The following is a 16276-nucleotide window of genomic DNA, read 5'->3' as shown; positions in this document are numbered from 1 at the left end:
GGATTTCTGTTTCTAGACTGTGTCTGTGTTGGGACCATAAATTCTTTAGGTACCACTGTAGTTTCCTCATATGTAGTCTGGCAAATGGGACCAAGATTATGCATGATGCCATGAAGCCCAAGGCCTGCAGAAATTTTCTTGCTGTTAACTTGTTCAGTTTTGTTAGTGCCAAGAAGTAAAGAGGAAGTTCTTTTTGTTTTCTGTAGTCAGGAATGCCATTTGTTGTACTGTGTCCAATTCCGCGCCCAAGAATGTCCTTGTTTGGGATGGTATCAGCCTTGACTTTTGTAAATTGACTGTGTATCCCAGTCCTTGTAGCAAGTAAATGACCCTTTGTAAATCTGTTGTCAGCTTGCTTTTGTTGTCCCCTTGTAGTAGGCAGTCGTCCAGGTATGGGTAAATTTGAATTCCCTGTAGTCTGCAATGGGCGATTACTGATGCCAGGCATTTTGTGAATACTCTGGGCAGTAGATAAGCCAAAGGGCAATGCTGAGAATTGATAGTGCTCTGATCCTGCAAGAAATCTGAGGTATCTTCTGCAGATTGGTCGAATGGGGACGTGCAGGTATGCCTCCTTGAGATCTAGAGTTACCAGCCAAGACTCCTTGCCCAGCATGGGAAGAAGTTGCTGTAGGGTCAGCATTTTGAATTTTGGGACAATGATGCATGTATTTAAGGTGGACAGGTCGAGAATTGGTCTCCAACTTTTTTCCTTTCTTGGAACTAGGAATAGTCTGGAATAGAACCCCTTTCCTTGTTCTGCTGTTGGCACTCTTTCCACAGCTCATGTTTGCTAACTCCATTATCTGGCGTAGAGCCTCTGTTTTTTGATTTGGAGGTAGATTTGGCATTCCTCTTTTGACTGGTAGAGTGTGGAAGTGAAACCGGTAACCTTGATCTATGGTTTGTAAAATCCACTTGTCTTTTGTTATGTAGTGCCAGTTCTTTGAAAATAAGGTTAACTTTCCGCCTAGAGGAGCTGCTATTTGTTCCCTGGTAGGCGGAGTTAGGATTAAGTCACTGTGGTTGTGCTGATGTAGTGGCAGTGGCTGTGTCTGTGCCTCTGTTGTTACCTTGCCACTGTCGTCCTCTGTAGGCCCCTCCTCTGGATTGGTTTCTGCCTCTGGAACGTCTATTCCTGCCCCTTTGAAATTTTGTGGAGTCAGGAAAGGACCAATTTTTGGCAGGCCAGTTCCTGCTAAACCTTGGGGTTGAACCTGCAAGAAATCTTTGACAGTTTGAACAGATTTTGCCTTTTCTTCCATTTTCTTCATAACCTGCTGGGCAGGTGTACCAAACAAACTTGTCTTGTCCATAGGAGCATCTAGCAACTTAGCTTTAACATGATCCGTAAAGCTTGTTCCTTTAGCCATGCATGCCTTCTTATCACTGTGCCTGTCATGGCTGATCTAAATGAAGCCTCCAGTGCATCATAGCCACATTTTAAGGAATGGTTGCTAACTTGTTGTATGTTATTTACCATCTCTAATACATATTTCTTATCAAGAGATTCATCAGTGGTTAGTTTTTAAGTTAACTGATCAAGCATAAACTCTTGGTATTGTATCATGTGAAACTGACAGTTTAAAGCTCTAGCTGAGAGAGTAGCTGAAGTGTAGACCTTTTACCCCATCTGTCTAATGACCTTGCTTCCCTTTCAGAAGGAATAGGGTTTTTAGCTGTGGTCGCGGCTACTGCCTTGGGACCCTGGGATATAGTTTCTGGGTCTGCAAGAGGGGCCTTGTAAAGGTGGTGATGAGTATCTGGCACCCTGTAAAATCTGTCTGGTTTGGCAGGGGCTGGGGTAAAGAGTCTGGAGCGGAGCAAACATCATTGAAAGCATCATCCACCACAGAGAGAACAGGAGGTATAGCCAAGGGCCTGTGCTGTGGGAGGTGCAGAAAGGTCCTAAGTCTTTTCTGGAGTCTGAAAAATCCTGTTGCTGCCATTGGAACTGTTCTCGCATGGCATGCAAGGTTTCCCCAAAGGAGAATTATTCTGGTGGGGAAGCAGCTGGAATGGATTCTTCAGCATCAGAATCTTCAAAATTGGAGAAGGGAGCCTCTGGCTGGTCAGTTATGTCTGATTCATCAGCAGAATCATCAGAAGACACTGGCTCAGGGGCTCTGCCCTAGGTCTCTTCTCTGGGGCTGAGAGGCCCTGTCTGGGTGAGATTGAGATCCTCTAATTAAAGAAATTAAATCTTCTGCCAAAGAAAGCATTTGAGAACTAGAAGAGGGCCTGGATGTGGGGGTTTAACAGGCACTGATTTAGTAGTCTTGGCTGCTTTAGCCCTGGCGAAGGCCTTAATGGACATGGCTGCTGGAGGCCTAGCAGCACCACGTGCTGGGGTAGAGACATCCAAGGATGGTGTCTGATAAGTCAACCACCGTAGTGGGTACAATTTCTGAGGTCGATTCAAGAGTTGTAGCAGGGGCCTCAGTTGTAAGAATAGGTTCAGCTGTACTTTGATCAGTTTTCTCGGTTTCGGCCGAAACCGAGACACTCATGATTTGCTTTACCGTGGTTTCGGCCGAAACCGCGGACCGCGAGTGTCGGTCTTTATCTTTGCGTTTTGGTAGATTGGGTAGTCGGAGGATCCGACGGCATAATGTACGCAAAATCAGTACCGAAAAACTGTTCTGCAAACTCCGACCGGCCCAAGCGTCGTCGGTTGAAAGAGGCACAGGCCGAACAGGCTGCTACGTCGTGGGCTGGGCCTAAACAAGGCAGACAGTAAGAGTGGAAATCTTTATGAGGTATTTGTTTCCCACAGGTTAAACAATTGTTAACTTTTTCTGACATCGGCTGAGGCAAGAAAGAGTCCCCAACGGGGTACTTAGCTTTAGAAGTCTTCGAAGTAGTATTCGGTAGAAGTAATCTCTGGATCCGACCGACCGGCACTTGCGAACAGCTTCTGCTTCGGGCGCCTCGCGGCAAGAAAGACTGAGGAAAATGGTGTCGGCTGATGCTTTTATACCCGAAGACCAACAGAGATGACGTCGGGTGGAGTGCGACATCAGCCGAAGTCGGACCCGGACTTTGGAATCCGGCCGACTGCAGGGCTGCCTGACGACAGGACAACCCACTTGTTATGACTGCAGATGCATCCATGAAGGACATCTGGGTGGTATTAGAGAATGTTTCGCAAAATGGTGTTGTCAAAGGATGCCCTGGATCTACAGTGGATATCTTTTTTACAATGGGCTACAAAAATATGGGTAGTAGATTAGATGGCCATTACACACTGTAAAGAAAGGCTGTAGAGATTAATGCCCTGGTAGAATGTGCTTTCAGCTTACTGGGCAATGGCACACCTGCCACAGAACAAAAGATAAGCAATCAGAAAGCCATCTTGACAGTCTGACCTTAGAAACAGGTTTACCCAATTTGGCTTTACAAAAGAACACAAAAGCTGGTCTGACCTAGTTATCCAAATGAAATCTCAGTTGGCAGTGAACATCTAGACAATGGAGCACATACTCCTCCTGCAATTTGGGAACAAAACTGGTAACTGAATCGATTGGCACAAATTAGACTCAGAGGCCACCTTGGGCAAGAAGAGTGATCTGTCCTCAAAGAAACCCTATCTTTGTGAAAGATAAGGTAAGGAGACTGCAAAGAGTTTATTTTAAAGAGAAGAACTTCAACTGTAAAGTAAATGCTGGCTCAAAAGGAGCCTCTGTCAGTTTAAAGGAATAGCAAATCCCAAGGCGGCGGCCTGAGTAGGAAAGGTCCCTTTCAAGAGAGTCTTATACAGCCTGACAGATGACTGCCCCTGACCAACGTGAAAATTTGAAATAGCTGCCATCTGAACCTTAATGTGCAATAACTGAGCCTAGAGTGAAAAAGCGCCATAAGAAAATCCAAAATTGACTAAAGCAGATAGATAATGGATCCAGACCCTGAGAAGACATCCAAATAGAAAATGTTCATTTTCTAGCATAAATTCTCCTGGTAGAAGAAAGAATAAGCACAACCTTTTGAGAGAGTTTGGGATCTCTATCCACTGAGCTTGAAGGAACAATGTGGTCATCTTGTGGGACTTCAGAATCGAGTGATGATGGCCTGATAGATATGAAATCAAATCTGGAATGGAATCACGAACCCAACGGGGTGCAACAAGTGGGGCCACAGAAATTGGAGTCAGTTTTCTCTGGGACTTAAGAGGGCTAAAAGTATTATGGTTGCACTCTACATAAACTATCACAGGCATGGGTAAGGTAGGTGTGAAGGAGACCTGTGGGCTAAGCATGCAGAACAGCATTCCTTGGTGACTGTCTTTCTGGAGGCATCAGGGTACAGAACGAACCTGCTACATCGGGTCTCAAATGGGGTCAAGTGTAGTATAGCTGGGCCCTAGGTGCTGAAAATCTGCACAGCAACTGATGTATTGAGGAACCACTCATGAGGCACCAAAATACTCCTACCCAGTTTGTCTACTAGAATGCTGGATTTCCGCAGTATGTGCACTGCTATCAGAAAGTGCTGAGGACATCAACCTCTGTCATACCTGCATGGTGCCTTAGACACAAAGTAGGATTGGGTTCTCCCTTGCTTAAGTACCAAACCACTGCGGTGTTTTGCACAACTATCATACCCTTGGGGGAGCAGACGTGAAAGGCCTGCAATGCTAGGAAAACTGCTGACATCTCCAACACTGGATGTGCAGACATGCCTCTGATAGGGACAAGGTACTTTGGGCCGTCTTCCCATTAAAATGCCCATCTCAGAGGGAAAGTATCTGTGGTCATTGTGGCCTTTGGTTGGGGAAGAAGCAAGTAAGTGACCTGCAGCAACCTTATCAAACATCAGCCACCAAAAGATGATTGCAACAGATGCCTGTAAGACAAACTGGAAAAGTCACTGGATGGGTATGCAGTGACTACTGAACTCAACATTCATTGAAGAACTCAAAAGAATCTTGTCAGAGAGACGAGACAAATAGTAGCAGTCATTAGGCTGCGAAGACGTATTAAGCTAGCAGCCTCTGAAACAGCAATGGTCTTGAGGGAGGTAGCCTGGCAATTTGACTGGTGGTGTCCAGATGTTATCCAATAAATTCTAGAGCTTGCACAGGTTTTAAGTTAGACTTCAGGCTCACATTGAACTTTTAACTGACTGAAACCCAAGACAGGGAAGCAGAACCAGAAACTCTCATCTGAAACAAAGATGCCCTTTAGGTCTCTGTAAGGAGCCAGTCCTACAGAAATGGCAAGACAATCTCTGTAGCCCAGCCAAGCTACCACTGTCATGCTCTTGGACACCAAACAGCAGTGCTCAAAAATGGTAGCGACTTGCACACAGCCTGAACAAGAACTTCCTGGAATGTCTATTTTTACTTGATAGTTGGAATCTTTGCTGTCCACTAAGCAGAAGTTTCTCGTCAGTCAGAATCCCCATAGGAAGCCATAAATGCACCACTTCAAGGATGGGGGGACTCTATCAAAATCATCCTCAAAGTTAAAAGGGTCAGAATGTTCCTGTGAAGGGACATCCCACTTTCTTTTACCAGGAGATGTTTCAAAGGATGTGTGCGTGTGTCTGTGCTGGCGTCTTGACGCGCGACAGACGCAGCGCATGTCTGCGCATGTCGGCGCGCTGGTAGATGTCGGCGCTGCTGGCGCATGTCGGCGCGCGGGTGCGCGCATGTCGGCGCGCGTGTGCACGCATGTCGGCGCGCGTGTGCACGCATGTCGGCGCGCGTGTGCGCGCATGTCGGCGCGTGTGTGCGCGCATGTCTGCGCGCGTGTGCGTGCATGTCTGTGCGCGTGTGTGTGTGCATGTCTGTGTACGTGTGTGTCTGGATCTGATCAAAGAAATCAAATCCTCAGCCAACCTCACCAGGTCTTGTTGGTAAGGCCTGGGAATGGAAGCCAGTAGTCCTAGGCTGAAGCAAGGTGGCTGTAGTTTTTTTTTTTTTTTTTTTTTAACGGCCTTAGGTTTTTTTGCTTAGGGCCAACCTCCGCACTAGTAGCTGGATGAACAACCAAACTAGTAGGCTGAGGTGATCTCCTGAGGACACTAAGAGACATCATCTGTTTTAGAGTAGTTGTTGAAAACCAGAGCCCATAAAGCAGCCCTGCATCGATCAGTGAGCCAAGTCCTTTGGCTTATAAGGAAGTACAGTGACCTGGAGGCATACAGAACTCTGAATGGGTCTCTATAGGGGACTGTAACACCACCTTAGCTGGAGGGGGCTGTGAAGGCATCTCACTTTTTTCAACAATCACAGGACTGGGAAGGCTGGCCAATGGTGAACAAGTGTCATTAGTGTTTCCAAGTCTGAAGCGCTTTTCCTTTTTTCACCTAAGGGCTCTACATCAGTTTGACCTGCGGATGATATGGTACGTCAATAACCTGACTCACTGAAATATTTTACTAGACTCTCAGCCCTATGCTCAATAGTTCTGCTATTAGACAGCAGAAAATAAGAAGTTCATGGGTTGGTACTAGGTTATCGGCCCTAGGGCCTATGCAAGCCTAGCCATAACAATTCCCTGGATATTTCTTCCCACAATATTTACTTCTCCAGGCCCGTCTAGCAGGGCGACTGACATGATCCCTGGGGTGAATTTCCTATCTCCCATCCAATCATCAAGGTTCCTTTTGAAGAGGGCCAATGAGGCGCTCTGCTTGATATATATGGGCAGTCTATTCCAGAGTATGGGGGTGTCTCTGGATCAGGAACCTATCCCTCCAGCATGTTTTGTTCATTGTGATGACAAAGTTTAGATCCCTGGAGCGTGTGGCTATGAGGGATTGGGATCTCTAAGTGGAGCATGCACAACAGCTCAGGGTTTGACATGGCCTTGTATGTTAAGCAGAGATCGCCTCTGAGTAGACGATATGCCACAGAGTATAGCTGGAGTTTTTTTTTTTTTTTTAGACCGTCAGTATATGGCATCTGCTTTAGGCCTGTGATTCTTTTAGTGAGGTATTTCTGTGGCCTTTCCAGCTGTTGCAGATGTCTTGTGAGGTGCATACCAAATGGGGCATTATACTCTATAATGGGTCAAATGAGGGATGAGTACAGTGGACAATGACCTTTTTTCTGGATGAAAAGCCCTTAGTGATGAGGTGTGCCACATAGAAGGATTTCCTGACTGTTGTGGCAATGTGGTTATCGAAAGTGAGACCACTGTCCACCTGTGTCCCTAAGTCTCTCATCACACTTTCGATGTTTAGTGTCCTGCCACCTATGTGGTAATTCATGGGTACAGGTTTTTTTCCCCAACGGGTATAACTATACATTTCTTGGCATTAAGCTTGAGCCCATGGCTCTGGCACCAGGCATCTGTTTCTGTAAGGCCCTTTTGTAGAATATCCACATCATTTGGGGATTCAATAATGGCTCCCAGTTTGCAGTCATCTGCAAACTTTGTTAGCCAGAGTCCCTTAGTGTTGGCCTATACTTCAGAGAAGTAGATGCCAAACAAGAGTGGTCCCAGGACTGAACCCTGAGGTACTCCACTTGTCTGGAGCTGGATTTGGAGTAGACTACTTTTACGGTCTGGGTTCTGTCAGTAAGCCAGTTAGCAACCCATCGAGTGACACAGTGATTTATGCCCAGCTTAGTAACTTTATCTATGATTCCAGAGTGGGGGATGGTGTCAAAGGCCTTGGCGTGGTCCAGATAGGCTGTGTGGACTGCCTTACTCTTGTCCACAGCTCTGGAGACTGATTCAAAGAAGTCAATCAGATTCAGGAGACAAGATCATCCCTTCACAAACCCAAATTGGGTGGGGTCCAGTGTTTGAAGGTTGCCAATGTCTTTGTTTACAAGTTCCATGATAATGCGTTCCATGCCCTTGCAAATCGGGCTTGTCAGCCTGATGGGACGGTAGTTCCCGGGATCTAAGGTGGATCCTCCCTTGTGGAGCGGGATAACTGTAGCTGTGCGCCACTCAGTGGGCACGAAGCCTGATGTGAGGCTGATTAAACATGACACTTAGGTGAGGTGCCAGTTCATTTTGTAGTTCTTGTAGTACACAGCCTGGGATGTCATCTGGTCCCATGGATGCTGAATTCTTAGCTTGGGAGAGTGTGGTTTCTACCTGTGTGGCCGTGATTATCGGAATTTGGCAATCTTTTGGTATTGAGATGGGCCCTTTAGGGAGTGTGAGTGGAGTGAAGTTGGCACTAAATCGATCTGACAGGATATTGGCAATATCCTTGGGATCAGTATATTTAATGTCATTCTGTTGTAACTCAGAGCAGATCTGAGCATTGCCATTTAGATTCTTGACATAACTATAGAATGCCTTGTGGTTGTCTTTGGAATCTTTGGCAATTTTATTTTCGTAACTAGCTTTTGAGGATTTTATGAGGGATCTCAGCCTCTTACTGAGGCTGGTGAGGGAGTTTTTTGCATCCTGGGATTTTCCTCTTTCTTGCAACAGTTTCTTCCTTCTGTTGTATAGTTTGTTTATAGCAGGGGACCACCAGATTGGCTTCCTTTTTTTTGGAGAAGAACATCTTGGTTCTATTTGGGATGGCACGATTCATGCACGAGTGGATGTGCTCGTGTACAGTGCCTTAGTGTAGGATTCTGCAGTCGAACTTCCAGATCCCATCTGTGTGGGTGTTGTGAAGTTTGTCACTTCTGACTTCAGTAGCTTGAAGTTGGCTTTGGAAAAGTTTTTTAAGGAGGTTTCCTTACTGGGGGGTGGGATGTGGATGTCAAGGGTGATTTGCTTATGGTCAGACCTGACCAACGAGGGGGTGACCATTGGTGTGGAGCATCTGTCTCCCATGTTGGTAATGACCAGGTCTAGGATATTGGAGCCCCTGGTGGGACAATGGATTAGTTGGATCCAGGGCGTTGGAATTTATGAATTCCAAGAACCGTTGGGAAAAGGGGTTGGTACCAGAGTAGTTTTCCCAATTAATGGCAGGGTAGTTGAAATCACCCAGAATTAAGGTGTTTGGTTGTATCTTAATATTTTCCAGTATGTTTAGAAAGGTGTAGTGAGAATCTTGGGACATGGCTGGGGATCTGTAACAAGCTACAATTTGGATTGCAGTCTTACCTAGTGTAAGTTGCACCTGGAGAATTTCAAATGCATTGTGTTGTGCAACTAGCCTGGAGGTGTGAATATCCTTGGTGAATATGGACACTCCTCCACCTTTAGTGTTTAGGTACTTACCACAGCCTGGCATCTGTGTTGTCCATTTTCATTCTTCCTCACTATTACGTTACAGATCCAACCCTCTGAGCAGACTTGGCTGCACTTCTTCAGAATTCCTAGACTCGAGCTCCTCCCTCTAGCCCATAATTCCCTACACACTCTAGTCTCCTCAGATCGAGTTTGCTGCCTTACTGCCTAACAGATAAAAATAAAGTGTAGACAGAAAGAAATTGGTGGCTCAAACCAGGAACATAAAGGTTTCTATAAATCCAACAGGTCATCTAGGAGCCAACAGGTTGGGGATGGCTGGGAGGGATGATGAAGAAGAATGAAAATGGATAACACAGATGCCAAGTTATGGTAAGTACACAACTTCTAAATCTGATTTTGTCCTTTTCATTCTTCCTCACTATTGGATCAGAGTCCCCAGCTACATTACTCTCGGGTGGCCTCAAGGAATAATATGCCAGAGCATGGTTTAACTAAAGGAAGCTCTACTTCTGTACACAATGTCTAATTTATAATGCGTCACAAAGGTATGAGCCTTTGACCAAGTGGCAGCAGCACAAATATCAATTGATGCTCTGGAGGAGAATGGTGTAGCCATAGATCTAGTACAATGTGCTTTAGGAAAGAGGCAAGTTCAACCTATTTTCAAATAAATTAGTGAAATACAGTCAGCAATCCATTTAGCTAATGTAACTTTGGAGCCTGCTTGACCTAGACAGTTTGGTGAGAAAAACAGTTGGTCAGACTTTCTGCAGTTTTTTTTCTATGAAGGTAGAACTGCAATTGTCTATGCACAAGAAGCAAATGCAAAATATATTCACCCTTGTTAGAAATTTTTGGAAAGAATGGCAACTGTCTAGACTGATTAACACTAGTCTCTGTGGCTACCTTAGGCATAAAGGATGGACTGGTAAGGAAAGAGACTTTATAAAAAATGATGTAAGGCGCTTTTCAGTGACAATGCCTGAAGTTTGGAAATTCTTCTTGCTGATGTGACCGGTACCAAAAAGATGGTTTTCCAAGAAAGGAATTTCATTTCACTATCATTCGTTGTAAAGGAATCTCATTTCACCATCATTCGCTGTAAAGGAATTTCATTTCACGATCATTCGCTGTAAAGGAATTTCATTTCACGATCATTCGCTGTAAAGGAATTTCATTTCACGATCATTCGCTGTAAAGGAATTTCATTTCACGATCATTCGCTGTAAAGGAATTTCATTTCACGATCATTCGCTGTAAAGGAATTTCATTTCACGATCATTCGCTGTAAAGGAATTTCATTTCACGATCATTCGCTGTAAAGGAATTTCATTTCACAATCATTCGCTGGTTCAGAGGGTTTAGTTCCCACGGCAGAGATGGATGTTTTATCGGGGATCTAAGCAGGAAAAATCCTTTCCATGAATGCTTTTCTATAACTTTGATGCAGCAAGGGTGCCAGAAACACATCCAGCAGGAAAATTGGAAATGGCTGTCAGCTGAAGTTTAATAGTGACAAACTAGCCCATTCCTTGGAGAGAAGAGTAAGAAAAAGGATGGCTGAAATTGCGGCTGAGAAAGGATCAATATTTACTTTGGAAGCCCAAACGGCAAATCTTTTCCACTGGCTTTGGCAAACTTTAAGAAGTTTTTTGGGAAGCTAAAAAGTACAGTTGTGTACACTTACCATAAATGTAGATGTTAAGAGTGTCTTCACTGTTGCAGTCATGACTGTAGGGTTCTCCCCTGCCGGCAGGCAGTCCTCGGTTGGCCAGAATCCCAAAGTCTGGGTCCGGCGTCGGCTGTTCAACCATGCTTCCTGACGTCAGAGCACCAGGAGTACAAAGCTGACAGCTGACGCCATGTTTTCCAGTTTTTCTTGCCCCAGATGTCAGGAGTTCCAAAATGAGTAAGGTCCCATAACCTTTGCAAATACACCTCAAAAGAATGGTGAGAAAGGAAACCATACAAAGGTAAAAATAAAAGGGGACAGGAGGGAGGGAAACCCAGACTGCAACAGTGAAGACACTCGAACATCTACATTTATGGTAAGGGTACACAACTGTACTATGTTCATAGTGTTTCACTGTTGCAGTCATGACTGTAGGGTAGAATCCCAAAGCAGAGTGAAAGGGAGGAGGTCATAAAGAGGAAGGGGCGGCTAAAAGGCCCTGCAAGACTGCAGAAGCAAAGCCTGCCCTAGACTTAGAATAGAGAGGTAGATTGTAGTGCTTAGAAAATGTATGCACTGAACTCCAAGTTGCAGCTTCCAAAATGTCCTTGGTAGGAACTCCTCTGAGGAAGGCCACAGAAGTGGCAGCAGCTCTGGTGGAATGAGTCCGTATACTCCCTGGGACTTGCTTTCCATGGTGAGAATAACAAAATTTGATTCCATGAGCAATCCATTTAGAAATAGTCTGTTTTGAAATGGCTTTACCTTGGGAACTTGAAGCATAAGAAACAAACAATTGCTCTGATTGTCTGATGTCTTTGGTTCTGTTCAGGTAAAAACGTAGCTGTCTGTGCACATCCAAGGAATGTAAGATCATTTCCCCTTTATTTTGATGAGTGGAGAAAAAGGTTGGCAAGTGAATAGTTTGATTTAAAGCCACTTTGGAAACCACCTTAGGCATGAAGGTAGGATTAGTCCTCAAAGATACCCTGTCTTGATGAAAAATAATATATGGTTCCACAGCCATAAGAGCTTGTAACTCTGAAACTCTCCTGACAGAGGTTAGGGCTAACAGGATGGCTGTCTTCCAAGATAAAAAACTTGATGTCAGAGGAGGCAGCAGGCTCAAAAGGAGGCAAGGTTAGTTTTTCCAAAACATAGTTGAGATCCCAAGCAGGAATAGGAGATCATCTAGGAGGTCTTAAGTTCTTAGCTCCTCTGAGAAACTGTCGCATGAGTTGGTGGGAAAAGATGGGAGGGTCTGTATTATAATGAGCAGAAATAGCAGAGGCATGTATCTTAACGGAAGAGAGAGACCCTTATGTAAGAAATCTGTAAAGTAAAGTAAAATTAAAGTAATGTTAGGAAGAAGAGGATCAGAATCCTGAGCCTGCATCCAGGAACAAAATCTTTTCCATTTTCCTGCATAAGATTTTCTAGTGCTAGGACGTCTGGCTTCTAAAATGACATCCATAACCTGCTTGGGCAGTAAGGAAATCAAAGGCCCTGGATTTACCAGGCCGCCAGGCTGAGAGTTCTGACATGGGAGTGTAGAACCTGACCCTGATGTTGGGACAGAAGGTTCGGAGACTGAGGTAAAACCCAAGGGGGCTCCAGGCATAGGTTTTTTAGAGTTGGGTACCAAAACTGCCGAGGCCAATTTGGAGCCAGCAAGATTATCATCTTGGGCTTGTCCTGTTTTTCTTCAATAAAACCCGTGGAAGAAGAGGAAGAGGCGGAAAGGCATATCCCGAGAGGTTCCTCCAACTGAATGACAGGGCGTCCACTTTCCAAGCTTCTCTGTGGAAAGACCTGGTGCAAAAAGTCTGTAGTTGATGATTGAGATGGGATGCAAAGAGGTCTATGTGAGGACATCCCCAGACTGCAGTTATCCTCCTGAATACTGTGGTGTCCAGCATCCACTCGTGTGGATCCGAAAGATTTCTGCTCAGACTGTCTGCCAGGAAGTTTTGTTTTCCTGGTAGAAATTGAGCTTGAAGATCCAGATTGCAAGCTAGAGCTGTGTTCCATAGATCCATGGCTAGTCTGCAAAGGGGGTAGGAATGAGATCCCCCTTGCTTGTTTATGTACCACATAACTGTGGTGTTGTCTGTCCGTATTAACAGTTGTCCCGGTTGTAGAACATTCCTGAAGGCCAATAGAGCTTTCTGAATGGCTAACATTTCCTTTAGATTGATATGCAGGTGCTTCTGATCCTTTGTCCAAAGGCCCTGCAAACAATTGCCCTGAAAATGGCCTCCCCAAGCATAATCCGAGGCGTCCGTGGTTAGAATCCAGGAGGCAGACAGAAGGGCTTCCCTTTGTTTAGAGCACATGCCCTGGACCACTAAAGAAATTCCTTTTGAAGGCAAGGAAGGACGAAGATCAGTATGTCCAAACTGTGGCAATGCTGAGACCATACACTTTTTAGGTACCACTGTATTTTCCTTGTGTAGCCTTGCATATGGTACGAGAAGGATGCAGGAGGCCATGTAACCCAAAGCCTGCAGGAATTTCCTTGCAGATAGATGGGTTAAAGATGCCAAGGTTCTGAAAGTTGAAGCCAGCTGTAACTGTTTTTCGGATGTCAGAAATGCCATCTGGGTTGTAGTGTTTAGAAGTGCACCCAGAAAAGTTATCTGTTGAGATGGTGTCAAATTTGACTTTTTTATGTTTACAGAGAATCCCAGGAACTTGGAGGTTCTGTACAAATTCTAGGTGCTGGAGTAAGACATCCTTGCTGTCTGCCTGAATTAGACAATCGTCCAGATAAGGGTAAATTTGAATTCCCTAGAGTCTGCAGTAAGCTACTACTGGAGCCAGGCATTTGGTGAAGACCCTGGGAGCAGTAGATAATCCAAAGGGCAGCGCAGAGAATTGAAAGTGCCTCGATCCGGCTTTGAACCTGAGGTATTTTCTGCGATCCCGCCTGATGGGAATGTGTAAATATGCCTCCTTTAAATCCAAAGTGACCATCCATGCATTTTTGGACAGCATTGGAAGTAGCTGCTGTAGAGTAAGCATCTTGAATTTTGGAATCTCTAGAAAGGTGTTCAAGACCGACAGATCCAGAATGGGTCTCCATGAGTTTTGCTTCCTTGGGACTAGAAAAAGCCTTGAATAAAAACCTTTTCCCATCTCTGAAAGAGGAACCAGTTTTATGGCATTCATAGCCAAAAGAGCTTCCACCTGGTTTAAGGCCTCCGTCCATTGATGTTTTGGAAGGTCTGGCCATCCGCTTGGCCTTGCCAAGGTATGAAAATGGAATTTGTAACCTCTTAAAACCACATCCAAAACCCATTTGTCTTGGGTTATTTGAGTCTAACTTTGATGAGAGAGAGTTTTCCTCCGAGAGGGGCTTCCAGGCAAGAAGTTCCTGTAGCCCAACAGAGGAAGTCATTGAGTTTGTTTCCTTTGAGATTGTGACCTGTCCTCTCCTCCTGTAGGGGTGGAAGCAGTCCACTGTCTTGGTCTATAAGCAGCTTGTTTGAGGCCTCCCTCTGGAACGCCTATATCTACCCCTCTGAGGCCTGTCAGAAGTGGGAAAGGACCAATTTTTTGAAGGCCAATTCCTGCTAAATCTAGGAGGCTGTACTTGTAAGAAATCTTTAACTGTTTGCATGGAGTTCGTCTTATCCTCCATCTTTTTAATCGCCTGTTCAGCTTTAGATCCAAACAAAACATTATGCTGAACAGGAGCATCCAATAATTTAGCCTTTACTTGTTCAGGTAAATTTTGTTCCTTTAGCCATGCATGCCTTCTAATGACTGTGCCAGAGGCCGCAGCCCTACAAGAAGCCTCCAAGGCATCAAATCCACAGTGTAAACCATGCTTCCCAACCTGTTCAGTGGCATGCAACAAGTCATGTAATCCCTTATCTGCACAGGCAGAAATGAAGTAAGCTTTTGTTTTAAGACAGACAATAGAAATTGCTGGTATTTAAACATATGAAACTGACAGTTTAAAGCCCTAATGGACAAAGTAGCAGAAGTGCACACCTTTTTGCCCCATCTTTCTAAGGATCGAGAATCCTTTTCAGTAGGAATGGGATTTTTGGCAGAAGTGGCCTTAACTCCCTTAGGACCCTGAGAAATGGTTTCAGGGTCAGCAGAAGGGTTCTTGTATAAAAACTGATGGGAATCAGGAACCCTGTAATATCTATCAGGCTTAACAGGAGCAGGAGGAAGAGAGTCAGGGGTTAAGTTAGCCTCCGAAAAGGCATCATCCACAATATCCAAAACAGGAGGAATAGCCAGGGGTCTATGTTGGGGAAGAAGAAATTCCCTCAGTCTTTTCTTGGATTCCAAAAACGCCTGTCCTTCCCAGTGGAAATGTTCCCTCATTTCTTGCAAAGTTTCCCCAAAAGAGAAATCCTCAGGGGGAGAAGCAGAAGGAATGGATTCTTCAGCATCAGAATCCTCATAAGGAGGGAAAGAATACTCCTGGTCAGAAGAAACTGAGGAAACAGAAGCCTGATCAGAGGAATCATAAGAAACATCCTGCCTTGGCCTTTTGTCTGGAAGGGGATGAGAACCCCTAATCATAGTAATTAAATCCTCCATCTTGAGTAACTGTTTCTGTGACTTGGGAGCCGGTTCAGAAGAGGCCTGTATTGAAGTCTTTGACTGAGTCTTTGCCTTTGTCTTTGCCTTTATTAGTAGCTGAGTAGGCCTGAAAACCCCTTCGGAAGCCGGTACCTGCACAGCGGCTCCGAACCCATCCGAAGGAGCATTGTCCGAAGGTCCTGCAACAGAAATATTTAAAGGCCTGGTTGGCTCCTCATGAGAGTCCATTTCGGCAGTCTGTTCTGAAATGGCCGACGACAGGGGCTGCAAAAATACCTCACTGACGACGGCCGAACCTGAAGCTGGCTCCGCTTGTGCGCTATCAGATTTGGACCACGGAGGCCTGTCTTTATCCTTGCGACATTTGTGAACTCCGGTAGCCGGGACCGTATCAGACGACTTTTGTAGTTAAAGCACCTACCGAAGTAATGAAAAGCAAAATCGTACCTTCGCTTAATTGCACGTTGATTGAATCTAGCACAAAACCGACAACTAGCTACGTCCTGGTCAGGGCCCAAGCAAGGAATACAGTAAGAATGAAAATCCTTATGAGGTATTTGCTTCCCACATGAAATACAATTAACTTTTTCTGACATCGGAGTGGAGCAAGAAAAAAGTTTCCCCAACGGGGTACTTAGCTTTGAGTGGAGAAGAAAGTCTTCGGACCGAAGTATATCAGTAAAATTCGTCCGGAGTCAGCCGACCGGCACTTGCGAAAGTACAGTTGTGTACACCTACCATAAATGTAGATGTTAGAGTGTCTTCACTGTTGCAGTCATAACTGTAGGGTGCTCCTGCCGACAGGCAGCCCGAGGTCGGCCAGAATCCCAAAGTCTGGGTCCAGCGTCGGCTGTACAAGCTAGTACCTTGACGTCAGTACGCTTTGGTACATAGCCCTCAGCCGACGCCATCTTCT

The 16276-nt window shown here is 45.2% G+C and overlaps 1 protein-coding gene across 2 annotated transcripts in view; it reads right to left on the bottom strand.

Moving 5' to 3' along the window:
- Positions 1–16276, bottom strand: part of SPIN1 (spindlin 1) — a 1077469-nt gene that overhangs the window by 322608 nt on the left and 738585 nt on the right. The gene's annotated exons all lie outside the window — the stretch shown is intronic.

Source organism: Protopterus annectens, chromosome 2.part2, assembly GCF_019279795.1.
Source record: "Protopterus annectens isolate FY-2018-M chromosome 2.part2, PAN1.0, whole genome shotgun sequence".
NCBI classification, from domain to species: domain Eukaryota; kingdom Metazoa; phylum Chordata; order Ceratodontiformes; family Protopteridae; genus Protopterus; species Protopterus annectens.
The sequence above is the reverse complement of the archived record's forward strand: the minus strand, read 5'-3'. Positions and strand labels throughout refer to the sequence as shown.